The sequence below is a fragment of the Bolinopsis microptera genome, chromosome 1 (genome assembly GCF_026151205.1).
Source record: "Bolinopsis microptera isolate Bmic1 chromosome 1, MBARI_Bmic_1.0, whole genome shotgun sequence".
Classification (NCBI taxonomy): domain Eukaryota; kingdom Metazoa; phylum Ctenophora; class Tentaculata; order Lobata; family Bolinopsidae; genus Bolinopsis; species Bolinopsis microptera.
In genome coordinates, this window is record NC_087072.1 from 20,592,027 (window position 1) to 20,609,738 (window position 17,712).

Consider the following 17,712-nt stretch of genomic DNA (forward strand, 5'->3'; position numbering starts at 1 on the left):
TATACATAAGCTAAAAAACTTCCCAAGTCTAGTGCCTCCCTCTATAAAGAAAACAATACCTAACAGTGCACCAATATTTAACGTCGCCGATCCGGATTCGAGTCGTACAACTTTATGGTCAGATGAATACGGTAAACACCCTTACAATAATTCAGTATTCTACAAAGGTCCACTATTAGCAATAAACAGATATATTGTCGCAGCAACTTCCTTGCCAAGTCTATTCAACCTTAACATCTACAAAAGGTGCATAAAAAACATGCTCATTGATCAACAAAACGAGGGCATTGCAGACGAATGGCCTAACTTTATGTTATACAATATAACGGGACTAAGGAAATCAGAGCGCAACATCAACCGTAATGCTAATAGTAACTCTGTCCCATAAGCAAGCCATCACAGAATCAATTTCACTGCATACCATCTCAGTTACACTGCCATCAATTCGCCAGCAAAAACGGCATGACGCTATGCGACTGATAACAGTCGTTAAATTTTTAAAATTTTGGAATAGCTAGCTAGCAGTAGCTATGCGCCTGTTTCCACTCTAACAACTCTAAAAGCATATTAATATGATAATTTCAACTAAAGGCAACTTTATATGTGCTCAGCTATGTTTTGTTTCGACAAGCTCTATTATATACATTTTAATCGTTTTAATGAGATCTAATCTTGTATGAGTTTTGAGTTTGAATTGATAACACTTATTATATATATTATTTTTTGAGTAAACATTGGCTGGTACTTCGGGCCGGTCCCCAACAAAAAAAAAGACTGACAATTTCCAGTCGGCGCCAACCTTCCTCTCGCTCTACCAAACGACGAAGCTTTAATAAAGTCCTCGGGTTATATGACTAAAACGATAGGTAACTCTTGTCATGTGAGACATTAGAGTCAAGAGTGATCATTAAGTGATCAGCCACATATCCTGACCCGCATCCAATAATGCTTCTCGCAATCAAATAATGCTTCTCATTCGTTAGATCGGCAAGATGCACCACTGCAGGCCGCGCCGAGCTGCGAAGGATTGATATCGTCAATCAGCCACATATAATGCCCTGCCTCATGGCTGGCTACGCAAGTCATTTCTCTTATCTACCCAGGTGATACCTTTAAGTTACCGTTCGCACCACTCACAGACTTCAAAGATATAGATCAAAAAAATAACGACCGGTTAGTGGTTAGTCTGACAGAGGAGTATGAATGGAATTGTTGACAGCTGTAATTTCACGGTTGATCGTTACAATTACGGTTGACGTGGATTCGTAATATGCACCATAATATGCACCACTATGTTGTTTATTACGCAACCATCAACCCTACTGTCTTATCGTAGAACAGGTGCTGGTTAAGTTAAAGTGGGGACAGTTACAAAACAGTCAATACCAGAACCCACCGGGTCTCCTGTCTTCTTGATGGATTCCCGGAGGACTGACCTTCATAAAGGAAAGTGACAAGAAAGTTAACGACAACTAGTCATTAGTTTGAGTGCAGCTGGGAGCACAATGAAGATTGAAGGGTTACAAATAGGAATGTCAGCTTTAAACATTTAAATGGTGTTACTTAAACATGTTAAAGTTGGACAGATCATAAAGCTATAGAATCACAAAGTGTAGGTAAATAGATAAATAATAGATATATGACGGTGGGACTGGTATCATTGTATTGCCCGAGCTGGAACAGATATGTGGTACTGGTAGAACAGCTCAAACATCATCTACAGAACTTTCAGGTAATGAAATATATTCGAGAATGTTCGTCCTCCTATTGTAAGAAATCTAATGACATCGCTCATTTATTAGTTTGTCCTTAATTCTATAGAGTTTGTCGACAACATTGCCTTGAGGTACATTTGCTAACCAACCATTGCTTACCAATCATTGTGGGTGCAGGCGAGTTAATTGAATTCTTCGTCAGCATTCCGAACAAAAGCGATCAATACAATTAAATTCTACAAATAGTGATCATCTCAATAGTCTTTTGTCCGGGATTTGTCAGCTGACCCAGCCATGGCTCTTTATCTTGAGCAGGTCAGACATATTTAAATATTACGGAGTATATCAGTGGATAGTAAGATCACAGGCGCAGGATAGGCACAACTCAAAAATCATTTCTTGATGGACGATGAATTGGAATCTCGGCACACTTTAGGTACAATTTTAGACGACAAACGATTCATAAGACAAGTTAAAAGGTACAAAAAGCACTTATAGCAGATAGATCATGAACTGTATAATGTTATTTGTGGATTATTTTAATAACAATCGAACTCTGATACAAAACAAAACTTGCTTACCTGTCGGAACTAAAATGACAATTCAGAGGAATCAAACTACGGGAGATAAAGTGCGTAAATTTGTGTCACTTCAGAGGGTGTGGTTGGAATCGCTCCTATTAAAGTATTGAGGCGCTCATTTTGGAATGTTGAATGAATCAAGATAAGTTTAATCAAAACTCATTCTATCACCGTTCCGAACAGTATACATCACTACGACAACCTGTTGGCACTGATCAGGTATCACCATAGATCTCTAGGTTTAGTAACCAACCATCCTAGTACTAGCCTAAACCTCACTCGATGGTCCTGTTAAGCGTACCATGAACGATAAAATGCGAGTATGAATAATATTGAAATTTCCCTTTGAAAGTTTGAAGAGCTTCACTCTCTGATTTTGAACATCCAAGCTTTTAAAATGTTAGTGATCAATCGAATTTTAGCACATTATGATGAATCAGTGCCGTTATTGTTAACTTTATTGAAGGGTTAGCTGTAAACACTTTTGAGGAATCTTAAGCAATTTAGTTGAATACTAAAATTTGCTTTATGCTGATTTCGAACAAAAACTTAATGTAACGGAAAAATTCAGAGAATGGAATTTGACCACTTGTCCCATTCATTTGACATAAAGTTAATGTAACACTTTGATAATTAAACGACGAATTTGAAAAATCGTGAACTTGCTACCGAATAAGGTTGAAATTTTAACTATGAATTGTATTAAAGATGATCTGATACAGATAAATCTAAAAGTGCGACGAAAGGACGAATTAAACGAAAATTCGTAACAGTATGAATCAGTACATGTTATTGGTATCTACAGTAGACTGCTACAAAATGAAAACCTACACCCATGAAATCATAAGAAAGGAAATATTTATATGTAGTCCAAGTCAAGAACACTAACAATAAATAGCAACTGCACAATTCTGTATCTAAATTCAAGTTCTAGCCGTATTCTAGGTGAAAACCTTACTAAATTCTTAGCTGAAACTTTTAATTTTCTGTTAGTTCTACTCCGATCTACCCAAAATATTTCCCTCCCAAATATCCCTGTCCAGTGTCAAACTGCAGCCAGTATAGCGTAACGTTGCATGTTGGTGCAATCTATAATACCAATAGGCTTTAACGTCTTTGTATACCACAGCCAAGAAAAGCTGCAGTTTCTAAATTTCATGCTTTTAATACTCGGTTTAAATCTTTTTCAATTTCAAAATATTCAAATATATTTTGCATTAAACTAAATCAAAGTATGACAGCTTTTACTTCATTGACATTACACCACAGTCGCGAAAAGCTGCAGTCTCTTAATTTCAGCTGAAATTAAGAGACTGCAGCTTTTCGCGACTGTGGTGTAATGTCAATGAAGTAAAAGCTGTCATACTTTGATTTAGTTTAATGCAAAATATATTTGAATATTTTGAAATTGAAAAAGATTTAAACCGAGTATTAAAAGCATGAAATTTAGAAACTGCAGCTTTTCTTGGCTGTGGTATACAAAGACTCAAAGACGTTTTTTTTGTAGGTTTTGTAGGTTTTTTGTAGTTCCCGTTAATCTCAACCTTATCATGCTTACATCAGTGGCGTAACGTTGCTTGTCGGCTTTTAGCGCACAGCTTTTCGAGACGACCAAAGAGAAATGATTTTACTTTGAGTAATGATACAGTACTTTGAGTACCTACTAATACAGGGAAACCTCTATACGCCAGGCCTCTCTGGGGAAAAACAAGCTGACGAATTTACCTTTCTTAATTCTTGTTTCTCATAATTCAACCTGATCACCATAATTATATAACGGTACTGAGTCAGGGGTCTTAACAAAATGAAACTTCCTTGGATTAACAGAGACTGAGTATGAAAGTTGGAAGCAGGATTTAGGGTATCACGACTGAGAAGCCTATTTAAAGTGCAATTAGTCGCCAGGGAATGGGAATGACCTGATCTTGCGGTTCCACACACTTATAAAGAATTTATCAGTGATCACGCGTGTTTACTGGAGACCAACAGAAGGTTGCGATTTGTTTCCTGATTGAATTTAAGGAATTTAAGGATTTTAAGGAGTTAAAATAATGCGAAAGCTTGTCTCATTTGTACTCTGAACAGTTTAGTTTTTAGTTGTACTACAGGGTGGGCCAAAAGTCAGTGTGCAAACGTTGGGTCTTATACCTCCGCTGAGTTTTATATTTGAGAGCTGTTGCTTTGCAGATGGCATACTGTACTTACTGGTTCGAGGATTCCGTCGTCAAAATTTGAAAATTCGAATATTTTAGACCACGCCCATTCAATATTAAAACACCTATATTGTTTTCTCTGAAAATCCTGAACGCCTAATTTATTTAGAGACGGTAGATTATCAAATGTTGCATATGATCTGAAAAAATGAGGCAAAACGGATTAGAAATGACGAAGTTAACAAGCATTTTGTGTATCTCGTTAACAAATTGACTGGGTGATTATGTGACACCGTGACACGACACCTTAATTGGGCACCCTTAACAATTCCCATAATGTTTAACGGGGTAGTTAACGGGGTCACCTTATCACGTGATTAGGTAAACCAATCACCTGATCACACGTAATGAACAAGCTTGTTATGCTTCATATCTCGGTCATCTGAGAAGCTAGAACTCTCATTCTTTCAGGGCAAACGTAATTCGAATGGCCAAACACAATTCAATAACATTTAGCTTGATCCGGTTATCCAAACTATCAAAAAAATGTGAAAATGAACCTCCATTTGAAAAAAATGAACGCGAATATTTTTCGAGTTGACAAATTCCTCGAACCAGTGGTGGTACTAAGTCATACCAGAAGGAAGTATTTCAATTGGGCACTCAGTGACTGAGCTATTAAGGCCAACGTTTGCACACTGACTTTTGGCCCACCCTGTATATTATATCGACTGGCAAGTGACAACTTTAAAAAATTTTTTAAATTCTGCTATTTAAGGTATAATTAAAAAGAATCTATAACATTGTGGTCCTGAAATTCGAAGAATTTGGCATGACTTAAAAGATTTATATTGCGATAAAAACAAAGTGATTGGTATAAAACCGCTGCTAAGTGCTAACTCACTGTAAAAGGGACATGTAATTGTAATGACGGAACTATTTGGAGAATGGTATGTTAGTGGGGAGTTCTGATTTAGAACGTGTATTTTCCAAAGCAAAATATCTATTACATGATGAATTAGTGTCACTAAACGTTTTCTAGCATTAATTTAGTTGTATCACAACAGCAAAATCACATACGAAAGCTGGAAATATCGAATAGTCCAATCGAAAGCCAAGTAGAATAGTACGGATTATGCGAATAAAGAGCTAAAAAGGTGTCAACTGTTAAAAAGTAGCTGTGACACGGTCACAGTTAACAACATTAGCCTGAAAACATATTAAGCGGGCTTAAAACACTTTTTCACGTATTATACGGGTTGGATAAGTCTGCTTTGTTGTATTAATAGTTCACAAGGTTACAATAGTTAGTTCACAAGGTTACAAATATCGAGGCTAGCTCGGATAGTCCACCCACATTTCTAACGTTTCACGTAATTAATCGAACGCAATCTGTGCAGCGCCCAGTGGGACGATATATTGATTCATTTAGCTAGGTTCGGCTTTGTGCTTTCAGCTATTTACGATGACGACACACCGCGACCGGAAATTTGTTACACAGATTTCTTCTGATTGGTCGGCGTCGCGACTGTAAGCCTAAAATCCTTCCTTACATGAGTGGATTTCACAACGCGTCCCCATTTCCCCAACTCCTGCTGGAGAGAGAGACTCTCAAATTATATACCATAAATATATATTAAACATAGATATCGACAACAGACTCCAAGAGTCTTGAAGTTCTGTTACCACCGCCCCTGGTGCAACCCGCCGGGTTAACGACGGAGAGACAGGGACTTCCAGGGGAGGTCATGGCCTGCTACGTGCAACTCCTAGGATTATGCAGTGTTCCTGTAACGTCACTGTAGCAGTACTAGTAGACCGATCCTCTATAATCGGTCTATATTTTGAGTTTCTTAACACTGGGTTTACACGAGATATGATTATGTATGGTGTTACACAGACACTTACAATATATTCTACAGCGTCCTAGAGTTCCGAACCCTGCTAACCATGGCACAGATGAAATGTAAAATGGCACAACAGAAATGTAAAATCTAACTGAACTTGAAATAGAAGTAGGATTGTTCTTTCCTCAGCCGATATGCGCTCCCAATTTAATTTTTGGTCGGCTCGAACATTTATGAGTGACTTCGGTACATTCTATAAGGGTTTAACCCTGAACTCTGTGTTACCCTGAGCTAATTAACGATCTCACAGCTTTAAATTTTGATCGATGATTAAATTGGAAAGCCGTAAATCAGAAATACTGAAAACTCCCGATTTTATAAGTAATTAAAGGGTCGGATTATATTTAGTCTAGACTCACTCCTTCCTGCGTTTATGTTTCCAAGATCTGCAGTTTAATTTGTAATCACTAGATATACCTATAACTACGACTAAAATGTCATGGCTGTGGTGAAAATGAAGCAATAAAATTAAACTATTAAACGGTAAAAATACTCGAAAGATAGAAGAGATCGCCTACAAGTACTTATTATAATACTAAACACTTAACATAGATAATTACTTATAGCTTATCCTTCAATTAGTCAGGGAAATTAAAATGGGGGTATAACCCACACGTAATCGATATATAAAGCGGTCATCATTGTTCTATATAATTAACATATAGTAACAGATTGCTTTCATATGCATTATGCAATGGCGTTGCAAGCTTGCTGTCCCCAGAATTTAATTACCTAAATTCCATACGGTCGATCAATTTCATGTTATGTCCTCTAGTCTCCCTTTGTGTTGCTAGCCATCGGTTAAACATCGGTTAAACATAACCTCATAACCTGGTGAGAACATGTTTATAGTTCGTACCTACCGCTGACCACATGTCAAATAAATACCACTCAGGTCTCAGTGTGATGAATAGAGGGTTGTATTATAAAACAGAAAAAGAAACCTGATAACGATACAAATATGAAAGCATTTTGTTTAGCTTCCACACACCTTATAGGAAAGCATTGATCAGACATCCAAAGCAACTCGTGAGGGCACGTAAACTGGAGGTATGTTTTAGAAAAGTCGACAGTTCCGGTTAGATCAAGAGGGATAACGATTTCAACGAAATTTTGTCGCCTTATTCATTATACCAATCAGATGTCCTTATTCGGATTTTTAACAGCTCTTAGAGTTAAACATCGAAACGAACTTCTTTGTAATGAACCGATTTACTTTATCATATCGGCATTTTATTGAATGTGAGCATAGCGTGAACCATCAGGATTCAGGTGTGCTATAAACATAACTACCGTAGATTGGGGTAAAATCGCCGTGTCGGGGAACTTCGCCACTATTTTTCAAATAATCATTTTATTTATTACATATAACAAATGGTTATAAAGGTATTCCTATTCAAAAATAAACGTTTACTATGTTAATTAAACTCAGGCAACATGAAATATTGCTATAAAGTGGCTAAAATTTCCTGCTTGCATATTTCCCATATTTTACAATTATATCCTTAATTAATTCTGTGTGACATCATTAGCATATGTCCTGTTCATTTAAGGGCAAATTTAGTTAGCCATGATGCACACAACTGATATTATAAAGTTTTCAAATTTGTGTGTGGCGAAGTTACCCTCTTCTGATCCCATCTGTTCGGCGAAGTTTGGCGCGAAATTCGCGCGCGGCTGGCAAAGTCACGCACGTGTATTGGCGAAGTTCGACTACATTTCTACTTCATCCCGGCGATGTTACCCGCAGCATGGCGATGTTACCCCGGCGACCAAATTGCCCATTGTAACACGCAGGCTAGAGCTAGATAAGTAAAATTGGCAGGTATATCAAGGAAATATAATTGAGTTTCGAGTGGTATGGTGCTTAGCACCGAATATGGTATAGTTTCAGAATGGCGAAGTTACCCCATATTGCAGGGTAACTCGCCCTGATTTCAGTGGCACCAATCTAGCTGACTATTTATGCCTGGCTGATGTGGTTCATACGAAAACATTTGCTTTACCAATCCTGTTCATATGAGCTATAAACTTTTTCAAGTACTCGTGTCGTATTTTCTAAATAACATGAAATAGCTGTAAAACATGGCGAAGTTCCCCCATTCTACGGTAACTATTGGCTTGATCAAGGCTTTATGAGTCTGTGACTCTGTAACACATATACCCGATAGTATTAACAAGAAAATACTTAGATAGTAAACGGAAAAATGAAATAATTGTGTCAAGAAGCCATGACTTGCGTGACTTACAAGTAAAAGTAGAATCTTCAAGCTTACGAAAATAATTCACAAAACGATCGCTAAGGATGAAAATTAGCTAAACGCAAACTAATTCATATAAAGAGGCTGCAAGTATCAAGATATATTAACAGATCATTAGATTTGTCTTCTTCGAGCCTATCACCACCGTTCTGACCAACCAGGACAGGTCAACAATTGTCGACTCAATTTGCACGTGAGAGAACTTCTGTCGAGCTTCCATGTCGCGACCCTAGGCTCAACTATAATCAATTCGTACTGTGGATTTCAACTAAGGTTAGTCCAACAATTGTAGAACAAGCACCAGAATTTCCTGACGGCTAGTTCCATCGGACTAATGCTACTAACTTCTTAGAATACGTTAGTAGACTATACAGTGGGTTGGTCAGACCTCTCAAAGTATGGGTTTGCATTTTTGCAATCTAGTCAGAAATTCCTAGTCCTGCCATGCATACAACAGTTTTCTCACTGTGTCAAGCCTTGTATTAAAATACGTACGAAGTATTATTAGAAAGGAGTAAGAAAGGAGTAAGTTGGTGATCCTGCTCAGCAGGACTATCACTCTCACATATGATAGTGTTTATCAGCTACACAAGTTTGAAAAAGAGCAAGAAACTCATCACTAGAAGTAGAGTGATTGTATTTGTAGTTTAAAATGCATAAAGCACTTGAATGGGTTTACATACATTTCATGAAATACGGAAATGAAACAAAAACCCACATAACTTTCACTGCAGACGTATAATAAATGACCAAATCACGGAAACAGTCTGGGTTAATCAGGTCCAAATGAAAAGTCTATGACTCACTCTGTCAAGCGAAGGTGGCTGGTGGCGGCTTTCAACCGATAAAAGGGCGGCCATCAAGTTTAATCAAGTTTCATAAAGCTAAACTTCACCATGTGTCACCAAGTCAATTAGTAGTATTCGTGTCGCGTGCCCTCGCCTCCATGTGGAGGCAGCCTCAGAGTCAACAGAATGGAAACTTTGAATAATTGCGATTAACAAAATGATAATTAAGATTGAGACAAGTGGCGGGAAAAAACTGAATTGTGACGTTATTACCATGTGTCAGAGCCGGCGTACATCATTAATTAATCTATAACTCGTATAAGCGGTACAAAAAAGTTATATAGCTTTAAATCCTAATAAACGACTGAACGATATAGATACTTAGATAGTAGATACGTACGTTCTGGATCGGCACTCCAGAGCTAATATTAAAATTTTAAACTGAAAACCAAAACTGCACGTATTAAAAAGTTAAGGGAAATTTATAGATTATATATTGACCTTATATGGAATTTTTAAATGTTTAAGGATCACGAATCGTCCAACCTTCCCAATTCCCATCGACCGATTAATTAAAACACATACTCGTTATACAATTCAGAGAAATTTGCGTTATTAAGAAGGTACGGCCTCGTCTATTGTGTATCCTCTGCTGGCTGAGAGAATCAGAGATATCCTTTTTTTCTTTTTTTTTTCTAATAAATATGCAACCTACTAAAACCAATGGAGCCCTCCTCGGGGTCATTCCTCTCGCATTTGCGAAAGTCGCCCCAAACAAAAAAATTTGGCAACGATATTAAAATAATTTTGTGAAGTGTGATTACAGACTATAAAATTAATTTTAGTGGGATCTTCGTAATTTCTATCGATTTTCCTTTTAATAAAGTCTTCAAGTATTGTGATGAAGCTATTTGTGTGAATACAATGGAGGTAAATATGAGGAATAGTTTCTAAATATGTTTTACACAGGCTACAGTACATGGGAGTATATGTAAAAATGCGAGCGTACTAAATCACTCTACAGTCGATCTTCGAGATTGTTCTAAAAGGGCCCCCGACAGTTGAAACCAACTTCAATCGATGTATTTTCGGACGCTGATTCCGAATCACCCCCCATGACATAGGGTTAAAATGCTCCCCTGACGAGATATAGGCGAAAAACTGTCTCGATCACGTGATATGACCGTATAAGGAAGTTAGTCTAATTTCTCGTTAGGGTTAGGGTTTCAGCATATGCTTTTGTTAAGGATTGGGTTAGGGTTAGGGTTGGGATCAGATAAGAGGGTTAGGGTTTCGAATAGTCGTTCAGGACCAGCTAGAGAACGGGTTGAAAAAGTCACGTGACGGTCGAGTGTAGAGTGATTAATTATCATCCGTAAAAATGTTCATCTTATGTCTCATGTATCTACACGTTGTGATCCTCATTAAAAGTTTGTATTGAAATTGAATCAACTTTTTAGATACTAAGAAAAACAGGTTGTTTAAAACGACTGCCCAATCGATGGAATGACTGTTCAAGTCGATAACCCATTGACGTAAAGGAGACAGCTCGTTTGGGCAAATAGAATCGTACATTTTATCCCGAATTTTGCTTCCCTTCACCTGCCCAGTTGCAGAATGTAAAAATTGAAGTTTTATATTCGGGTCAACAAATTCGATATTCCTTGAGTTAATCGTGGGACAGTTATATCTCCGTATCCCCATGATAATGTTACAGTAATCAATTTTGGAAATCGTATTCGGAGACAGCTCCCACTTGTTCATGAACATATCGTAGTTAAGGAGTGTACTTTGATCTATAGAAAGGAAATCTGAGATGTAAAATATTCCCTTATCAATAAAAATATTCCCTTATCAATAAAAATATTCCCTTATCAATATCAAATAGCCAGTTTTAATGAAATGGAATTCTACAAGTTTAAGTATTCAATATCAATCGTCATACTAGTTTATTCGCCGCATTAGCTGATTTATAGGATCTGAACCTTGGGACATTGGACAAGGTCATTTGAAACTCGACACATTTCATCTCCGAGTGACTATAAAAGTTAATGATATTCATTATCCATGTCAAAGTCTATTGTGGAGATGATGTAAGCTTTGTTGACAACATCATTAGAAAGTTTGTTAAGGCCGGTAGAAGGTCCTAAGGGATGAAGCCTCCAAGACCTGATCATAAGATGCAGTGGGATTGGGACTCAAATTAAGGTCGAGGCCTCGGAAAAGTTGTGAAAACAGTTGGATATTTTACATAAGAAATGCATATTTACCATGTTATAAGTTATAACAACCATACATAATTATTATTTAAACACCATACACCAAAAGAACAGCAAAGCTTGATGAGTAAATCGTGGTTCCAGGAGTGAACTCGAACCATTGTCATTCACAATTCAGTTACACCTTCAATTTCGATACTAAGATTGGTAACTAGATTCAAATATCAAAGCCTCAATTTAGAATGTAAATTGAAGTGCTACGAATAAAGATTAAAAAGCTATCGAGAATGATATTTCCCGGAAAGTTGACAGTTCAAAAATCATTTTAATAGAAATGTGCTCCAATTAAGGTAAATAAAATCAAAACAGTCCATTGAAAAACTTTTTATAACTTAAACTTAACTTGTTAAAGAACACGACAAGTTAAACAGAACTAAAACTATACTTGTTAAAAATGTTAACCCTCTAAAGCAAATTATACCTTCGTTTATAAAAGGAGCCCTAAAGTCATTAAATCAAGCTCTGGGGACTACTGAAGCATGAATCTCGGGAACTTGGTGAGTCGTAACCTTTATCCTCACACCCCCCCCCCCCCCCCCCCCTTCTCCATAACTCTTAGAGGTACTCCTCAAGTTATAAAAACCACAGAATCTGAGCGAGCTCTTAAGGTTGAAATATGATGGTCTGTTCAAATGGTCAGATTGAGGAACTCACAAGGGAAGAGATCTCTAGCTGTGCGTGATCGCGTGAATCCAATCCCCTATAAGCCTATATGACGTAAAATTACGTAAACTGCTCCATAGATTTGATTTTTGATGTCAACCGAATAAGGCGAACATTCCATTAAATTCACTAAATGAGGTATTGTAAGGGTAATCAGACAATTAATCAAAGGATAATCGCTAGTATTATATCGCTATACCCTACAAAATGTAATAGAAATGGCCACTGGCTTGCGCGGCTATAATTCAAAGTTTTGCGTTATGAAGAAATCAAGATCCACTATCATTATATCCTTTATCCTTTGGGATCCGAGTGAGAGCTGATTTTCAGTGAGTATGGATTTCAGTTCCACTAATAATCAAAATCAAACATCAAAGTATCTTTTTGATTATAGGCTGTGAGCTGTCATCTCTAGAGTCTAGCTAAGTCCCCAGAAAAATTAATGATATTACGATAAATTTATTGATAAATTATCTTTCATGTGCGCTTGATGCATCACAAAATGACATAGGCTTTATTTATAACCTATATTTACAACGAAGATTTGATTGAAGTTAAAATACCAGTCATTGGGTTCTCGAGTTATCCCGTCCAATGAAAACTGCTGAGGGATTAGCTATTTAACCATGACAGTTAATATAAATCAAAATGGTCTTATCTCGATTTTTATAAGCATACCTTGACTTATGTGCAAATTACTGCGCCCGAAAATGAGCATGAAATTAAAAACCTTGCTGAAGTTGTACGGTTTTGTAAGAGAGATTTGCTTTAACTTTAACGACGATAGTGGCGGTTAAGTTGTGGACGACTGTTTCAGTAGGGACCTGGGTGGTAGGTAATGGTAAACTCGTGACATGTTGAGACATTTGGTACTCTGTCAAGTCAACTCCCAACTCTCAAGCTATATTCGCATCTTTGATAGTTTCAATGAATATGATTCAAATATCAAAGGTTACGGACATCAGAGAACAATTTGCTTTATTAGACTTTGGAGAGATCAAAGTTTACTAAAGAGGGTCTAAAACAATTAAGTTTGTGCCAAATAAAAAATAAACAGGTTGATGGATTGCTTTAGATCTCGACGGGTTTTTATTGGTCGTTCACCGTGAATAAGAGGCAAAGCTGTTATCTTTGAACTAATATTATCAGCAATAAAAAATTCCCAATTTTGCAATATTAATGTTTAAGTGAACTAAACTCTGTTCACAAACTGTTTGAATCAGTCGGATAAGCCCCATCGGCCCACCAAATTCATTTTTAAGAATTTTACTTGGATTAATATGGGAAGCTCTATTAAAAGAGGAATGTAAATCGTAATATATCATTTACTTGGGAAACATGCACATTATTTCAAACTTGAAAGGCTTCGTTTGCATTTTTTCCAAGTAAACTGTAAAGGGTTGGGGCAGCAAAATTGTTAAATGTATATCAATATCAATATTTATATACCGGAAATTATGGATTCAATGAAAACAAAATTGTAAGACAAAATATGCTATTGCTAACTGTTGGTGGTGAGACGACCAGTTCTACACCTATCAGGGATAATGTTTAATTCTTTATCACTATTAGTCATCCTCAGAGGCTTTAAAATATATTCAGTTACCACCAACCCTCCAGGACTAATACTTGGTGATTATATATTTATTAGTATTACTTATTAACAAAAAGATATACGATTCCAGCTACAAATAGAAGAAATATGTTTATAACGATAAATTTAAAATAAAAAGTTAAGAAAATAAAACTGCCAGTTAGTTCTGACCACTCTGTTAGTTTCCGATATGATCCTATATAAATATAGTCTCAGTTATTATATATTCGTACGAGGCCATCATAAATGAGGCACATGACCAGGTCACAGGTGGTTGACTAATAAACTACAACTTACTAAACTACTGTGGATAATTAGTAAATTAGTAGGACACGAGGAATGTTAGGACCAACTTGTATCACCTTGACATGCTTTATAATGAGAGTGGTGGATAAAACTTTCAGGTTTCAGGACCAGTGACCACATGGGCAGATGCTATTAAACAACTCCGACTCATATCAATAAACTAAGAGTAGCAGCATAAAGTTTCTATAATATCTGCAATTTTCTACAATCTACGTGTATATTTAATTCTGGTAAGTCTAACCTGGTAATTTCTATTGGTTGTGTTAAGACAGGTGAAATATTGACTTTTCCTAACTTCTGAAGGTAATATTTAGATATTTAAATATTTGCAACGGTTCGCCGGTATAGTATCGTATGACAGTATTGTGAAAACATTAAATTTAAAAAAGTTTTCGCGGGTACGGAATTAGCAAGACCATCTCCTATCCCCTAAAACAAACTAACAAAGATAACCTCTTTTCTAATGAGATTGGATTTCTCTAATATTCAATATAAAACATCACAGATTGTTCGTGACAAGATGCTGAAGCGATACAACTACAAATAAACTGATTTTAGATTATCTCCGAGGGAAAACACAAAACAACAAAAAAAAGTCGCGATCATGAGCTTCTCATTAATCAAACGTACTGAGACTGAGAGTACTAGGACGAGAAGCTTCGTCACTAAAGAAAGCCTGAAAAACTGATGTAACTGACAGATTTACTTTTTTGCTGATCGAAATTATATACCGCGAGCGTGTTGTCGAGAAACACGTTTTTATTTTGGTAGGCTTTTAATAATACTGCTTTCTAGGTATGATAGGGGGTAAAAGTACTAGTAGATACGCCGGCAAGGGTGGTACTGGTACTGCCACTGGTAGCTAGGTAGGACACGCCATATAAACTATAAGGTGGCATACTGGTAGGTAAGCAGGATGGGTGTGTAGTTAAATTTAGGATAGGGTTTTCATGTCACCTGTCACTGGTCAGACTTTTAGGCAAAGTATGCGATGTTGCGAAATTATTTTTCATGAACGTGCAGAAATTATCAAATTATGGGGCAGTATACCATTTTACTTGAAACCACGCACTATCTGTAGCAAGAAACCTTATAGATGGGTGCCTATCTTTTTAAATGTTAATGTGATGAGGTTCAGCTCGACTTTTTAATCTTTGGCCCCACGTACGTACGTACGCATAACCAGTTACCTAATAAAAGGCGGAGAGAGAAGCTAGTAGCGCATTCGCCCCAGATTCGCAGGTCTGGGTAATAACAATGTGTCCGGTATTCTCTGACAATCCAATCCAGGTAAACGTTTCCTAAATATATAATAATTCTACAAAGATTGGTTTATTTACCTTCTCGCTTTTACTAATAGCGAAAAGGTAAAACCAATCTTTTTATTTTAATTAATGAGAACACATTGTCAGCCAGTCGGGAAATGAAATAGAAATCAAACTCACGAGCTCAAAAAGACGCAACCAACAGTAGAACTAGACTATCAACACAGTCACACTCACAAGCCGAAACACTTAATGAGCCGGACGTTCGTGTTTTAAAATCTGCCCACGGCTGTTTCAATGTGAATTGAGTCGGTAGCATTTTATTGACGAGTAGATCAAGATGTACTAGACAGTCGACACAAAAGTCTCACATATTAAACACGCGGCAACCACTTTGTCACAAGTAGTAATCCAAAATACCCTAACTCATGATAGACTCACAAGATTCCGCATATTCCGAACTTCTTGCAAAAAACTATTAGTTTTGCAAAAAACTAGTAGTAGTACTCAATCGAAACTTTGATGACCACGCTGCAACGGTATGATTTTAATGAACAATAATTCATTTTTTACAGGGCACAAGTGCAAAGTTGACTCAATCATACAATACAGATATCTATATCATACCTCTTTCATCCATTTGTATCGGCTATTTAAAGTTAAAGCACTTATAGTTATATCCAGCTAGAGTAATCCCATTGTTGTTTAGTAGACTTTATTTTGTAGTAAACAATGTCTATTACATATAATAACTATAAACAAAAGAGCACCTAAAGAGGCTCAGCAAAGTGCTGGCCTATTTACGCTTACGAAGACTCATTCGTTCAATATGTCTCAAAGTAAATAAACTCCTCCATCCTACTCTATCTCTTGCTAAGTTCACTAAGTTGGTAAAATCATCTTCATTTTTCAAATCCTTTGTTAACCCATGAACGTTCCAACTAGCGATATTTAGCATGGACATCATAGCAATGATGAGTAAATTTACTGTAGTTGAGGTAGATTGAGAGTACAGGCGACGATCTTTTAAGGGACCATAGGTGTCACATGTCTCCCCCAGCTTAGGCACGGGCATCACTCCTGTGCGACCATCCTAAAAATGTCTACTACAAAATAAAGTATGAGCTTAAAATACGATCTGAATGCTATTTTAATGTAATTCTAGACCAAATGGTCATTTTAAATCGCCATAATCTTGCAAAAACTGCTTTTATATTGCACAATGGACAACACACCTATTGTATCAATTTGTTTCCATTTCCATCGGACATGACTGACAAAAAGCACTATAATATTTTTAACAAACGTCACTTGAAAGCTTCTGAAACAAATAATCTGTCGTACCACTTACACGTTTCTAAAACCCCAGAATAGTCGGCCGAAAAAATGTCATATTAATTATAATAAACTAACACGTCTCAGAGAAGAATGCAAAACTTTGATTAACCAAATATGCTGTGACGGACACTGTGGAAAAATTCTCACTCCCAAGGATTATCAGCTTATGGTATTATCCAATTAACCTTTCGACCGATATTAATTTTGCACCTAAAGGGTGCCGAAAAAGGTGATCCAATCAAGCGATAATTGTAAATAAATTTAGAGCGATTTGAATAAGTAATTTGTCATTGACAGTGGAGCTGTAGAATATGATCTCCGGAGGCTGTGATACAATTTGCTGATCTTTATAGATTATTCACGGATGGCGTGAAGTTCCTTTTCAAATTGTCCAATGACTGCATTTAATCTTTATGCTAGAACTCAAAAGTAAAAATCGTGTGATGCTGAGCTTTCGTAAAAACCTGATTTCAGATTTGCTTAAAAATGGATAACCACGCATGAATAATTCATTGTACCCATACGAATGATTAGCTCCTTGAGCTGTGGACAGCTTCTGGATGAGCTGAACTTCAGCCTGAAGCATTGAAACTTTAGCATTTGGGAGTAAACTCTGTTTCAGATTCTAAATACGATACACAAAATTCAAAAGGTGACATATGCTCAAAAAACTGTTTTTGCACTCGTTGTACGTCCCCCCTCACTGTGCACACAAACTCGAATTAGAATGAATATGCAAAAAGCTGCTGTTTGGCCTGAAATTTCTAACACAGCTTCAACTTTAAGTGTATCAGTCATCATTACACAAGTCGTAAGACAAGTCGAAGGGTCAAAGCGAAGGTGAGTTAATCTGAGTTATTAA